Genomic DNA, 15,408 nt, shown 5'->3' with positions numbered 1-15,408 from the left:
CCTCTTGAAGGAGAGCACCCTCCACATCTGCATATGACAGCATAGCATTTGAATTGCTAGTGGCTGTCCTAAATGTGTCCCAACTCTCTGGCAAAGTGCATAAGAGAAAGGTGGCTTTGAACTCATCGTCCATTGCCAACTTTTGATTGATGACCTGGCTGACAATACCATTCAACTCATTTAGATGGGCTGTCATAGACACCCCTTCCTTCATTTGAAGACCTATGAGTTTCTTCAACCAATACACTTTGCTTGAGACACTTTGCTGGGCATACAAGTCCTGCAATCTTTGCCACATTCCCCAAGCTGTCTTCTCTTCACGTATGCTGAAAAGTAAAGTGTTTGACACAGACAACATGATAGTGGATCTTGCTAGCTCATCCATATCTTCCCATTCTTCAGCACTAAGAGAAGCGGGCATTACACCCCTTTCTTTGATGGGCTTGTGCTGCTTCTTCTGGAGCAACACATTATAGCACTTGGTTTGCCAAATGTCATAATTATGTGAGCCTTCAAGCTTCTTGATGTGAAGCAATGAAGAGCTCTCACTTGTGGTTGCCATAGCAATATGCAACCTTTGTCAATGCCTGACTCCCTGCAAGATGTGCAAACACTACACCAAAAGCACACAAAAGTGCTCACACTTGTTCTCCCAAAGTTTATCTCCCACTGCGGAAGCACGAATGCAACTCTACTCCCACTGAATGTGATAAAATCACCAAAATCTGGTTGCTGCAGATTTATGACAGCACCTTAGATGTGCTCTGTTCCCCTTCCAAAGTACTGTACAACAGTACTAAGTGCTCACCAATGATGTACCAAATCTATACCGGCAAGTACAGCAGCTGAAAATGAGCCTTTTCTTCACTCAAATCAATGTACAGCCATGCCAAAACTTGCACAAAGTTGTACCAAATCTGTACCAACAAGTACAGCAGCAATAAATGCTCTCCTGGCTGTCCAAATGGGTGAAAATTAGACCTTGACAGTCCTCACCACTACATACAACAGTCCCGAACAAAAATTGAGCAAAAGCCCCTTGACTGCAAGTGGGTTTCTGAGGGTTCAAGGCATAAAAGTCTTCCCTGCTGCTTTGCCAAGCTCAACAAGCATAAAATCTTGAAAAGCCCCTTGATTCAAGATCAATTTCTGATCATACATGGTACATTAACGCACATGAAGGCATCCAGAGTCTTCACAATGCTTCCCCCTGGCCACATATACATCAATACATAAAAGCCCCTTGATTTACACGCACATTGAGTGCTTGACATGCATCAACACATTGCCCAAAGCATCAAATGCCAGTGCCTGCATGCAAATCAACCCAATCGGCACAAAAGCCCTTTGATCTGCACTCCAATTTCCTGCAATTTTGCCCCAAATGTGAGATTGCTCACATCATACAGCATGTATGAATGCCCAATGGCACAATTACATCAAAAGCCCCAAATTTTGACATTCAATTTCCTGCAAATTGATCCTGAATGTGACCAATGTCACCCAATGTTGCCAATTTTGCTCAAAAATTGAGCAATTTGGACCTGTACCTGCTCAATTGATGATTGTACTTGCTCAATTGCAAATCCCAAAAAAAAATTGAAGCAAATATCTCTGAAAATTTTTGTTTTGCAGGAAAGGGGGGGATCGTGTTGATGCTGCTGCAGAAAAATTGTGCAGATGGACTCGTCAGGCGTGAGTATCCTCAAGCGTGCTGCAGAAGACTGAGCCAATGGAGGGCTCCTCGGGCAGAAGTATGGTTGAAGGTGGTACGTCGACGGAGGGAGCTGCAAGCTGGCGGCGTTTCGCTATAGGTGCCTCACTTGCTGCGAGCGCTGCCCCAGCGAGTCCGGAAGAAGGCGACGGGCAAGCGAACTAGTCGACATGCGCCACAAGGGGCTTTTGCTCGTTGACGCCGCCTCTGACTAGTGGCCAGCGCTACATGCGACGGGGCCTGTTTGTTGACGCCGCCTCCGCCTAGTGGCCAGCGCTACACGCGACGAGGCCTGTTTGTTGACACTGCCTCCGCCTAGTGGTTTTACGCCTTGTGGCCAAGCGTCTAACACCCAACGCTTGCTGCAACAGTTCTGCAAACGCAACACTGCTGCCGTGTGTCTGGATGGCGACCAGCTCTGATATCGTTGTTGGTCACACGAGTTGAGTCCAGAAACGGGACGCCATAGCTGCAGAGCTCGAGTGTCTGCAGATCTGCTCAAGGGTACTAGACTACAACTCAGCTCGTTTTGCAACTCTTGTACAGTCGATTTCCAGCTCTGCACCCTTGAGAACAAAACCCTAAAACCAGAGCTCTGATACCAGTTGAAAGGAGATTAGAGTTAGGGTTTCATGTGGGAGACATACACAGAGAAGAAGGGAGAGAGAGAGAGAGAGACATATGTGGGGATAAGTCAACTCAATGGTATGAGTGTGCGACTCCCCTATCACACATGTATATTTGCTCTAGTACACAGTGCACTTAGTACATTAAAAGTACTAAGTGTACTATGTACTATAAAACTTATGGGCTAGTACACACTATAAGGGTGGGCATAATGCCTTTACCCCAACAGTCAAGAGAGCGATGGAGTTTTGCAAAGCTTGCGTCTGGGCTGCGATTTGTGCCTGACATTCCGACGAAGAAGCTTCGAGAGCTACTTTGAACTCTTGGAAATCTGATTTTGACACAAAATCGTCAAAAAGATCGGCATCAGTACCTTCCGTAGGTAGCCGGCAAGCCTTCGTCTTCCACAAGGGGCTCCAACTCTGATTCTTGGGTCAACATCGTGAAGAGGGTACATGGAGAGAAAATTCGATCTTTGCACAATGAAATTGCAAGGGAACTTGAGAGCTTGAGAGCTTGAAAACTTAAGAGACGTGTGGCAAGATGCCCACTTAAGGGGTTTATAAAGGTTTCCACAAAAACTAAAAGCCCCCAAAAGCTATCTTTAGCTTTTGCTTTTGTGTTTTTTTTTTAATATATATATATATATATATTCTAAACTCTTAAAAAAAATAAACACTTTTGAACCTTGGAGGGGGGGGGTTAACTTTTTTTTTTTTTAAGTTAAACTAAAAAAAACGAAAGCCCCAAAAAAGGCGTGTGCTTTCCTTGTTTTTTTTCTTTCCTTTCCTTCTGGATTAACCCCGCCGGCATGCTGCTGTCTGCTGACGTCAACCTGCGATGCCGACGTCGACTGCTGCCGGTGCATGGTTTCTTGCCAGCACCTGTGTGCGTCACCTGTGCAGCTGTCGCCACCTGAACGGCCGCCGCTGCCTGCGCCAGCCTAGCTATGCAGCCTTGGGCGCCTTCGTACACTTGGCCGGCTGCAAGCTTGGCCGCCTGCATAGACACTAATGTCCAACGCTTGCCCAACGTGCAGATCTTCGCGACCAGCAGCTCTTCACGACCAGCACTGCAGCGTTCACCTCGCACGCTCTCTCTCTTTTATTTTTCATTTTCTGGGTTTTTTTATCCAGACATTGTATCAGATCCACCATGATGTAACTTTTGGTCTCATAGGTCATTATGGCCTTTTGAAGACGTTAATATAACATTTCATTTCTCTCTCTCTCTCTCTCTCTCTCTCTCTCTCTCTCTCTCTCTCGCGTTCAACCAAAAAAGCATCGTGCTTTTTTTTTCCTGCTTCTCACCCGACTTGCTCATGCATACGACTGCACAAGCGACTTCCCTACTTCTTGCAAAGCAAACAACCCTACCATCTACCATCCCCATCAACATGGGTTTCTTTGATGAAAAAAAAACACATACTGAATCTGAAAACAGCAGTATGCACAAAAAAAACAAGAAGCTTTTTTAACACATACCTTTCTTCGACCTCATCTTCTCTACCTACCGACTTGCTCGTTCACGAGGTATGCTCTGATACCACTATCAAAACCCCACGGATCTCCTCCTGATCGTTCTTGGTAGGAGACTCGAATCCTGCACACAAACAAACAAACAAACAAGCAAGGGGGTGCAGGCCTGACTCACCTCCCAACCATGACAGCCGTGGGCAAGCCCACAGTCTTGGCTATCCCCACCGAGCCACGAGCTGAGCTAACTAGGTTGACGTACCGACCAATCTCCTCCTCGCAACGTCCCATACCGCCACGAAGCTGCCCTCGCGGGCCTCGAGATTGCTGCCGGCCTCGGCTGCATAAAGCACGTGCACGTCTGCACTAGATCCAGGCTCCAAGACCATAGAGCTCTCACAAACTCGCGAGACTCTCTATATCTCAATAACTAATCTTGGCCACCCTTTTATAGGCTCTTGGCCGGTCATCGGGCGTACACACTTGGGCGCCCACCCGTCCATACTTGGGTGCCCGCCCGTTAGTCTATCCCTAACTTAGCTCATCAATCAGCTTGCCTAGCTCCAAGCTTCCCCAAGCCTCGAAACTAGTCTTGCGTGCGTGTAGCACACAGTAGATACACACTCTGCACATGACACTAGGTTAGCTTTGCTGGAAAAATTAGATGAGCAAAGGAGAGAGGCACTAATGACAAATGGGGCAACTCAGAGGGCCATGAAAGCCAGGATGGACGACATGATTACTTGGAAGGATTTCAATGAAGGTGATTTGGTACTAAAATATGATAACATAATAGATTGGACAAAAAGTTTTTGGTGAGGTGGGAAGGTCCTTATGTGGTTCTGAAGACATATGCCAATGGGACCTATGACATCAAAGAACTTGGCTAGCAAGGGCCCGGTGAGCGGATAAATGGGTTCCGTTTGAAGAAGTTCAAAGTAAGACAAGATGTGTGAGGTTTTGCTGATATGTACAGTCTTTTTACAGCAGTTTACAGTCAGAATAAATGAGGGAGTTTGATGCTATATACAGCCAGCTTATAACAGGTCTTTCATGTGTTGAAAATGTGCAGTTTTATTCCTTTGCCAAGCTGCCAAGTTTATGTTTAATCTTGGCAGCCTTAGGGGGGAATGAGATGTAAAAATTTTAATTTCTACAAGGCAATGGGAGAAGGTTTAATCTTGTAACCCCTCTCCGCTATGGAGTCCAAAAGGAGATGGGGGATTTCCGGAGCTTCGAGATGCCACCGAGATCATAAAAATCGGAGGTTTACTCGGGAAGATACGGAATTTTCTTTTTTCTATAGACGTCACGTGATTTTATGGGAGGGGGTAGAGTGGTTTTAATTAAGGCTTGTAGGATTTGGTGTAAATGGATGAGTGTGGATCATTCCACAGAGTGGGAGGTGATGGGTTGCTAAGTAAGAATAGTTCCACGAGAGAAAAACACGGTGTGTATAGTTGATATAGGCAAGCAAGCAAGGCGGAATATACAGATGTGTGCTGAATTTCTGTTCATGGCATTTTTTTTTTTGTGGATTGGTCGTATCTCTGTTTGCAATAGCATGCCCTCTCCCTCCCACACCTTTGCTGTGATCCCATGTAGAAGCAATACGAGCTTGACTTAAAATAAGTTTTCATCACTTCAATAGTCTCCTCTGTTGTACACAATGAGTGTAGAGACCACAAATATATAGATCTCCATGAAGGTAAGCGCTTAGAATCCCTAAGTTACCTCCATCTCCCCCTGATTGTCTCACTTGACTCACCTAAAAGTGACTCCAATCAAGGGAAGTACCTACCATGCTTACCCAGGTTAACCATGGTAATTGGAGAACTTATAACCTTAGAACCTCTATCCCTAAGGTGCACATAGCATTATCCACTAAGGATTAATAGTAATGGATGTGAGATCCCTAAAATCTCAACACTCTCTCTTGATCTACATCCATACCACGCAGGGTGTGTAGTCAAGAAAGTTAAGACTCCTAAAAACATAATTAGCACAAAGCTTAAAAAAGTGTATCAGTGGCCACATTGGCCTCATGATAGCTGTTCCCAGTCTTCTTGTCTTCAGTCTTCTTATTCTTCTCATCCCACTTCTTCTTGTAATAGAACTTGGCTTCGTGTCCCTTTTTCTTGCAATAGTAGCAAGTCCGGGGGAACTTCTTCTTCTTCTCATCCATGATAAGAGCTGATTCCACTGTAATCTGTGAAGTAGATTCCTTGGAAGTCTTCTTGGCTTCCATCCTGGTTTCTTCAAGAATCAAAGACGAGGTAACTGATGCAAGTCATGTTGGATTGATTTGGAAGAGCAGACACACATTGCTCATAAGAATCGGGCATCCTAGCAAGTAAAATGAAGACAGCTTCCTCCTCATCAATATTAACCCCAGCTTCAAACAAAGTTCCGAATAAGCCGACGAAGCTGACCAATGCATCCCTTTTGAAACACCCAGCACGATGTGACAAACCAAGCAGTTGCCAGCAGCACTTGGTAAGCTACTAAGGCTCTAGAGGCCAAATCGACCTTCCTGCTACTCCAATGATGAAGTTTTCTTTTAATGCTTATGAGCATAGGGGCGAACTGTTGTGCAGGCAAGATGTCAATGCCAAACTGACAGCCAAGATATTTGGTAGTGCATCCTCTCTCACTCCAGGTAAACCCCACATCCAAACCCCAATCTATCTGCGGAGAGTCACTAATCCAAAATCTCGCTGATTTGTGCCAGTTACTGGAGGCGCCTGTTCGAAGACAAAACACCTCCAAAACAGTACGGAAAGCACATAACCAACCCTTCGAAGCCTCCAAAAACATACCAGTATCATCTGCTAACTCAGATTCTAGTAACTCCTCCTCTGTGTGAAGAGGCAGCCTCAAAAAACATAGCAGTATCATCTGCTAACTCAAATTCTAGCAACTCCTCTATATGAAGAGGCAGCCTGAGGCCCAAGACCCCTAGGGTAACTCTAAGAAACTTTCTCATAACCTCCACTACTAAAAGGTAGAGTAGTGGAGCTAAGGGGCACCCTTGCCTCACGGAGCGGGAGATCTGAAAGCGCTCAACACGCCCCCCACAAGCTAAAACTATGTTGTGGGCCTCCCTATACATACATGAGACCCCTCTGATCCACTCCTTGGAGAAACCCATCCGTGCCATCGTGCCTTCCAAGAAGTCTCAATCCACTAAGCTTTTTCAAAGTCTAGCAAAAAAATGGCAAGGGGTGGTTGGCTAGATTTACCCCACTCCATAGCTTCCAAGAATGAAAAGATGTTATCAAAGATACTCCTTTCTTGGAGGAAACCATTCTGGGTATCATAAATAACTCTCTGAAGAACAGCAGGCTGAAGCCTCAGGCTAGCTACCTTAGCTAAAATTTTGTAAACAGAACCAAGCAAAGATATGGGCCTCCACTGTCTAATAGTGGTCTTATCCCCACCTTTCGGGACAAGGTGGATAAGCTCCCCTCCGTGATAAAAGGGAGAATAATACAAGAACACCACATCTCCTGTGCAAAGTAGTAGTAACAGCATCACCAATGTAATCCCAAAACTGCAAGAAGAAGGAAGGAGAGAGGCCATCATTCTATGGGCATTTGCCTTTCGAGAGGGCGTGCAAAGCATGTCTCAGCTCATCCTTCGAAAGGGGGCATCCAAAGAGGCACACATATCGTCTGTAATAAGCGTGGGCATGCTCTCCCAAACTAGCTATTGTGCAGCATCTCTGTCCAAAGAGTGGGCCTCTGCAAAGAGCAAGGTCTGATAAAAATATGAGGTAATACTCCTCACCTTATTTGGATCAGTATGAAATTCTCCCTGAGAATCCTGCAAGCATCTCAAATTGTCCCTATTGTGCATAGGTCCATGTGCTAAGAAAAACGGTTTGTTGCATCCGCCACCCATCTGTGACCAAAATGCCTGATTAGCATGAAATGCAAACTCAGCCCGCCTATCCATGGCCATCTATAACTCAGGTCTAACAATGGACAAAAAGTCTGGGATCCAAGAGGACGCAGGATGCTTCTTCTCGTGTTCCCTATGAAGCGTAGCTTGCTCCTTGTCTAGAGCCTCTTCTTTCTTGACCAAAGCAACAAAATGATAGTGCTGGCTAGTCCTCTCTAAGGCCAAAACAAGCTTCTCCCGTGGGTCAGGATGATCACAAATCCTCCAAATCTCTCTAACCTCTACGGAGGTCTCTACATTCTAATAGAGAGAGTCTGAGACGCAGGCACGTGGTACACCCTTCTGGCTCCCAAGTTCCCTGATGCACAAGACAATGATCTGATTTGGTAGTACGTGGGCCGCCCTCTCTCCTTGTACATTAAATGCATAGATATTCAAGATACCCAGCTTCATTCCCTCTTGCATAGCCATAATCCACTGTACCCTAGCAGGTATGATAACACCACGGCCAATAACATGAGGTAAAAGTGATGTTGACACTGAGATGCATACTCCACCTTTGGTCCATTGTGCACCGGACCATAAAGTGTGTCTAGAGAGGATCTTACCAGTTTTACCACACAAACATATCCAATTTGTGCTCCTGCACAGAAGCAGCACATCCATAGGTCCACCTATAATGGAAGGATAGAGCTGATCCTTAAGAAGGCGCTTCCTACTACGCGTGGGAAGCCTCCCTAGACCCTACACATTCCATGAGATAATCCTCATGGGATGGTAAAGAGAGGGTTTTGGATCCGGACCTAAGCAAACGCATGGCCAGAGTCTGAACCCACCTCTCGTAATTCTATAGAAGCAGATAATCCTTGGAATAGAGTCCAATGTCAGCATGTTCACTCTATCCTGGACTCTGCACAATCTTTGCATATGTGCGCAATGCATGGGTGCCATGTAGGACACCGTGACCTAAATCTTGTTGCACATCCTGCAAGGCCTCATAAGATGGCAACATGTCCTGTGTATCCATACCAAAGGCTTCCTAGGTCTTTGGATGAGGCTGACCGACAACCTATTATGTGGAACGAGCTCATCGGGGATGAGGCCGGTTGGCCACTTGGTGCATCTTGTTATATGCAGTGGTCAGGATGGGAGAGATGTGCATACACAATTCTTGCTTGCAAGACCTTTAAGAGTCTTCCAAAGGATCAGAGAGCTGCATCCATTCAGCATCTTAGGGGCTCTCGCATTCGTATTGATCAGATTGATGCAGCTATTCCGCATGAGTGGCTCTCTGGGACCTTTCATGGAGACTATCATCCTAGTTGGCTGGGAGTTTTTTCGAGGATATGCATACCTCTCCAAGTCACTGCTCTCCTGGGCCAGGAGGCTACAGATTGCATCATTTACTCTATCATGCCTAGAGGGAGATTGAGTATGGAGGAGATCATCCTAGATACTAGGCTTAGTCCAATGAGGATTGTTGGTCGTTCGGGGAAGCATTGGTTCATTGACCCTTCTCCTCAGATAGTGACTCATGGCTCTTGGTGTTTGTGGCTATATGGTGGCAATCCTATCAGATATCTTCAGTGGGATCCAGGAGAGTGGGAGTGGATTGATGCCTTCGATCCTTTGAAAAGCCTTCGTTTTTCCAGTTTCACCGTCCGGAATGCCAGGCTTCTCCTCACTCGACAGATGCATAGGATCCCTACTCTCAAGCCTCACTGGGAGAGCTATGATATTTCTCCAGTGATACAGCGCAGATATTGGCATAGACTTTGGCACTCATACAGAAGGAGCCAGATCTCTCATTTCTTTTGATTATTCTGACATGGTGGTCTCCCCACCATTCAGTGGAGATCGGTTTTCGGTGTAGCACCTTCCTGCCCTAGGTGTGCGGTAGATTCAGATACTGTACAACATTGTTTATGGGGATGTAGCACTGCACAACGGATTTGGGGTTCTGTAGCCCAACTTATGGGAAAATTGAGTGGCCGAGCCATGCATGTGACTTGGGGGGCAGTTGCTTGGCTCTCCCAGTCCAGTCCGCAGCTTTTTTATGAGGAAAGTGGTACAGATTCTGCTATTTTCATTCGTAGAGGTATTGCCCAGCATGGTTTATTACAAAATGTCCCTCAATCTGATTATACACCCCCCAGATAGAGGATTGACACCACTTGGGAGATTGTTGCCAATATTACATGGCAAATCTGAAGAGCTAGATGCACGGAGGCTATTCAGGGTGTCCAGATTTTTGGGTCTCAATGCATTAGTACTATATGGGGTGATATCATCCATACTCTTATGGCTACTTGGGCTCGTATTCAGGGGTCCTCTCGTTCTGCGTAGGCAAAGCACGTGATATTTATGCGGGAGTGGGACCATGGCATCTTCTTTTCCTCCAGTCCCACAGGTCTTTCATGGCATCATGATGCTCCTCTGTGGTTGAAATCACCTTACATATTGGGGTGATTCTATTCTTTTCCAGCTTATAGCTGTAATTGTTGTATGTCTTTTTCATACTTAGTAGAAGTCTCTTTCTGGGAAAAAAAAAAAAGTGCATCCTGCATATTGTCCATCCGAAGCAAGGAGGACTCAACATAGTCATTCTGCCCTGATGCAACATCCTTTTGTGAGGATGACTCTCCAAACTCATCACTGTGTACATTGTCTTTGGGATGGAGGGCGGCCGTGAGAGACAACCAGCCACTCCTAGCGAAAGGCTGGCCGAGGTGGAGCAATAGGCTGTGTCGCTTGGGGAGCACGTTTGCGCTGCCCCCTATGGCCCCCTAGAAGTGATCATGATTATCGTGTGAACCTGGTAGCAGGGCATGGACAGATTTGGGACCGGTTATACTGGTTTTTTTTTCAAAGAAGAGACTTCTATTAAGTATGAAAAAAGCATACAACAATCACGGCTATAAGCTGGAATAGAATAGAATCACCCCAATATGTAAGGTGATCTCAGCCACTGAGGAGCATCATGGTGCCATGAAAGACCTGTGGAACTAGAGGAAAAGAAAATGCCATGGTCCCACTCCCGCATAAATACAATACGCTTTGCTTGCGCGAAACGAGAGGACCCCTGAATACGAGTCCAAGTAGCCATGAGAGTATGGATGATATCACCCCATATAGTGCTAATGCACTAAGACTCAAAAATTTGGACACCCTCAATAGCCTCCGTGCATCTAGCTCTCGAGATCTGCCATGCTGTAATATTGGCAACGATCTCCCAACTGGTGTCAATCCTCTGTCTTGGGGGTGTATAATGTGAGTGAGGAACATCTTGCAACAAACCATGCTGGGCAAAACCTCTACAAATGAAAATAGCAGTGTCTGTATCCATTGCCCTCGTAGAAAGCTGCGGACCACACTGGGAAAGCCAAGCAACTGCCCCCCAAGTAGCATACATGATGCAGCCACTCAATTTGCCCATAAGTTGGGCTATAAAACCCCAAATACATTGTGCAGTGCTGCATCACCATAAACAATGTTGTACAGTCTCAGAAATTGCCATACATCTTGGGCAAGTAGGTGCTACACCGAAAACCGATCTCCACTGATTGGTGGGGAGACCACCATGTAGAAATAACTAAAAGAAATGAGAGATCTGGTTGCCAAAGCCTATGCCAATATCTGCGCTTTATCACTGGAGTGATGTCATAACTCTCCCAATGAGGCCTGAGAGTAGGATCCTACGCATCTATTGAGTGATGGGAAACTGAAAAAGGGAAGGCTTTTCAATGGATTGGAAGCATCAATCCACTCCTACTCACCTGGTTCCCACTGAAAATATCTGATAGGATTGCCACCATACAGCCACAAACACCAAGAGCCATGAGTCACTATCTCCGGAGAAGGATCAATAACCCAGTGCTTGCCTGAATGACCAACAATCCTCACTGGACTAAGCTTGGTGTCTAGGATGATTCCCTCCATGCTACATCTCCTCAATCTCCAACCAGGCATGATAGAATAAATGATGCAATCTATAGCCTCCTGGCCTAGGAGAGCAATGACCTGCAAAGGTGCGCCTATCCTAGAAAAGACTCCTAGCTATCTCAGATAATAATCTCCATGAAAGATCCCAAAGAGCCACTCATGTGGTATAGCTGCATCAATCTGATCAATACGTATGCGAGAGGCAGTAAGATGTTGAATGGATGCAACTCTCCGATCCACCGGACGACTCTTGAAGGTCTTCCAAGCAAGAATTATATATGCATATCTCTCCCATCCTGACCATTGCAAGTAATGAGATGCACCAAGTGGCCGACTGGCCTCATCCCTAATGAACTCATTCCACATAATAGGTTGTTAGGCAGCCTCATCCAAAGACCTACGAAGCCTCTGTCGCTAGAAAGGTCTCATGCTTCTCCATGCTCTGACAATGGCAACAATAAGAGGAGAAGATGGTGCCGTGATGTCTGCCTCTGAACAAAAAACCGCGTGCTGGGCAGCCAATCTCTCCCAACACGGGGTGTGCATCTGGAAATTCGAGAAAGGAAGAAATCCTTTCAAGGCTCAATGCCTGGTAGGAAACCTCTAACCACGAGTTTGCAAAGCAACACCCTGCACTGAACATCTGAATCAATAATATTCAGGCCCCCCCCCCCCCCCCCCTCTCCTCAGGGCTTAATAACTATGAGCCAAGCTACCCTGGCACGTGTGTTTGTGGTGCCATCCAAACCCGACCAAAGAAAATTGTGGATCAACCTCCGCAACTAACCAATGCATGTACGAGGAGAAGCACCAACAAGAGGCAATAAACCAAGCCGAGGCACAATCTCCTAGAGCTCCACTGAAGAAGCTTCTTCCGAATACTCATAAGTACCAGAGCGAACTGCTATGCAGGAGAAATATCAACCCCAACCTGACATCCCAATTATCTAGGAATGCATTCTCTGCTGATCCAAGTAAAACCAAGCTCTGCACCTCAAGCAACTCTCAGCGAGTCACTAATACAAAAACCAACAGATTTGTGCCAATTCATGAGGGCCCCTGCTGCCAAACAACTCTTCCAGTGCCACCTGGAAGGAACACAAACATATGTGTGAGGCCTCCAAGAACATGGCTGTGTCATCAGCTATCTCAGAGTCAACCAGCTCCTCTTGACTACGAAGAGGCAACCTCAATCCAGAAATACCAGTGGTGGAGTGGAGGAAGATGCTCATGGCCTCTGCAACAATGATATATAATAATGGGGCTAAAGGGCATCCCTGCCGTACTGAGCGAAAGATCTGAAACCGCTCTCCTCTATCACTGCAAGCAAGCACACTACTGTGGGCATCACGAGACATGCATGAAACTCCCCCGATCCATCTCTGAGAGAAACCCGTATGGCTAAGAGTACCCTCAAGGAAGTCCCAATCCACTCTATCATAACCCTTCTCAAAATCCAAAAGCAGAATGGCTAAAAGCTTATTACTCTCTTTGGCCCATTCCACGGCCTCCCAAAATGTTATCAAAGATGCTCCTCCCGTGAAAGAAACCATTCTGAGTATCATGAATGACATCTTGCAAAATTGGCTGCAATCTAATGCTCACTGCCTTAGAAAATATCTTATATGCAGTCCCAAGTAAGGTGATAGGTCTCCACTGTCCAATCAAGGTCTTATCCCCACTCTTTGGGGTAAGGAAAATAAGCCCCTCAGTGAGAAAAGAAGGCATAGAACTTGTGTCCCACATCTCCTTGAGAGTCGATGTGATCTCTGCCCCAATCTCATCCCAAAAAGTAATGAAAAAAACATGGGAGAGACCATCCTCCCCTAGACACTTACCGTGAGGTAAGGCATGAAGAGCATGACTGAACTCCTGCATAGAAAAAGGGGCATCCAAAACGGCACACATCTCGTCAGCAATCAAATGTGGCAATGCATTCCAAACCTTCCTCTGTGCCCTGTGTCTCAAATCAGAATGAGGCTTTCAAGGAGAGGAAGCTTAGGAATAAGTTGATCCCTGAGTATAAGATCAAGTGGAAAGATAGGAGGACTCAACTTGGGAGACAGTTGCTAGTTTAGAGTAGAGATTCTTGATTTTGTTTCCTAGAGAGGAAAAGTCTTAGGAGGGGAAGTATGTTATGTACCTAACACTAATCCTTGGGATTAGGGCCTAATGTAGTCACGGGTGGGAACCCTAGGATTAGGGGAAGGCTATATGCCCAAAAAAAAAAAAAATCCCAGAAAAAAGATCCTTCAATTTGTTAAAGGAAAAACAGCCACAGAGGGCTAGATACAACCACAAAGGGCTACATACAAACTCACCTCATTTTAGGGCGGGAATCAACTGATCATGAGGGGAAGAGACACTTCTCCTCCGGCTGGCCGCTCTGTGAGGAGAAGGCTATCTCATAGGGGGGGGGGGGGGGGGGGGGGGGAACAACCACACAAGTGGTATGTAATGCCAAATGGGGTCACCTCCTCTATCTATGAGGAAAGGGTTGGGGCCGTTTCCACATGCGGTCTGAACCTCCCCTGTAACTTCCCCCACTAACCGCGGAGGGTGTGAATGATATCCAGCCATATGCTCCTGATGGTCTCTGCCGGTGGAGTGAGGGTACCCTCGATGGCCTCGCTCCTGGCCTCCAGTCGCCTATAGGTGGGAAAGTGACTGGTACTGCTGCAATATGCTGGTGAGAGATCTGAAGGCCTAGCCTTCCCCCATCCTCCTCATAAGCCCTGACCACTCCAGCCTCTATGGTCCAAGCGACAGTGCCCCATGTCATGATCCGGGTCGATGCCCTGTCCATAGCAAAGATGTAGAGAATCCTCTACCAAATCTGTTGAGCCTTCGGGCAATCCCAAAGGCCATATGCACGTTATAGGTGGCTAGGATTCATTATTAGTGATAATCCATGTTTACTGGTTATTTACAACTGGATTGTTATTTATAGCTGCAGTAGTCAATATATAAGTGACTTACGGGTTATTGTGATTCATTCAGTCAGTGAGTTGGCTATTGTTCTGTGCTTGGATTGGAATCCTGCCATGGACATGGCGATTCACAGGCGGTCTTGCCGAAGGTCCCTTGGGACAGGCTTTGGTGGTACGGGATGCTAGGACTGACTAGCTTGGCCTACGGGGAGTGGAACCCTAGCCCCTAGCTCGGGGGTGATTCTTTCCTGATGGAATCTACAGTTGGGAGGTGAGTTTTCTTGCACCCTTCTATATGCACTAACCTTGTGTGTTTAGCTTGTATGGTCCTTTTACACGAACAAGGAGGCAAAGGGGAAATCAGGGGAAGGTTCAGAGACGGGGGCTAAAAAAGGGGAGAAACAAAGTGAAATAAGAAGACGTGGGCAGAAGGGGAAAACAAAGGCCAAACAAGGGTAAAGGAGAGAAATGGAGGTAGAAAGGCCAAACAGCGGAAGATGGGAGGAAACGGAGGCTTAGAAAAGGGTATGGGGGTGCTGTTGCATGGTTGACTCATTCTGGGCAATAGATTCTTTTTTTGAGGGTAGGGGAGCAGATCCTGTTATACTTGTCCGTAGGACCATACTCAGAGATGTTTGCTTGCATGGATATCCCCCAATTACACACCACCTTCGTGGAGTATTGACACCACCCGGAAGATTATGACAAAACGCAGCAGATTTATGAGAAAGGGGAACCATGGAATTTTCTTCTCCTCCACTCCTACAGGGCTTTTATGCCACCATACTGCCCCCGATTGGTTGAGATATCCCTACCT

At 46.3% G+C, this 15,408-nt stretch overlaps 1 protein-coding gene across 1 annotated transcript in view; it reads right to left on the bottom strand.

Moving 5' to 3' along the window:
- Nucleotides 1-15,408, bottom strand: part of LOC147629972 (uncharacterized) — a 300,394-nt gene that overhangs the window by 212,653 nt on the left and 72,333 nt on the right. The gene's annotated exons all lie outside the window — the stretch shown is intronic.

The sequence above is a fragment of the Cibotium barometz genome, chromosome 17 (assembly GCF_041138505.1).
Source record: "Cibotium barometz isolate CiBa-2024 chromosome 17, ASM4113850v1, whole genome shotgun sequence".
In the NCBI taxonomy this organism is placed as follows: domain Eukaryota; kingdom Viridiplantae; phylum Streptophyta; class Polypodiopsida; order Cyatheales; family Cibotiaceae; genus Cibotium; species Cibotium barometz.
Note: the sequence above shows the minus strand (reverse complement) of the source record. Positions and strands in the feature narration are given on the sequence as shown.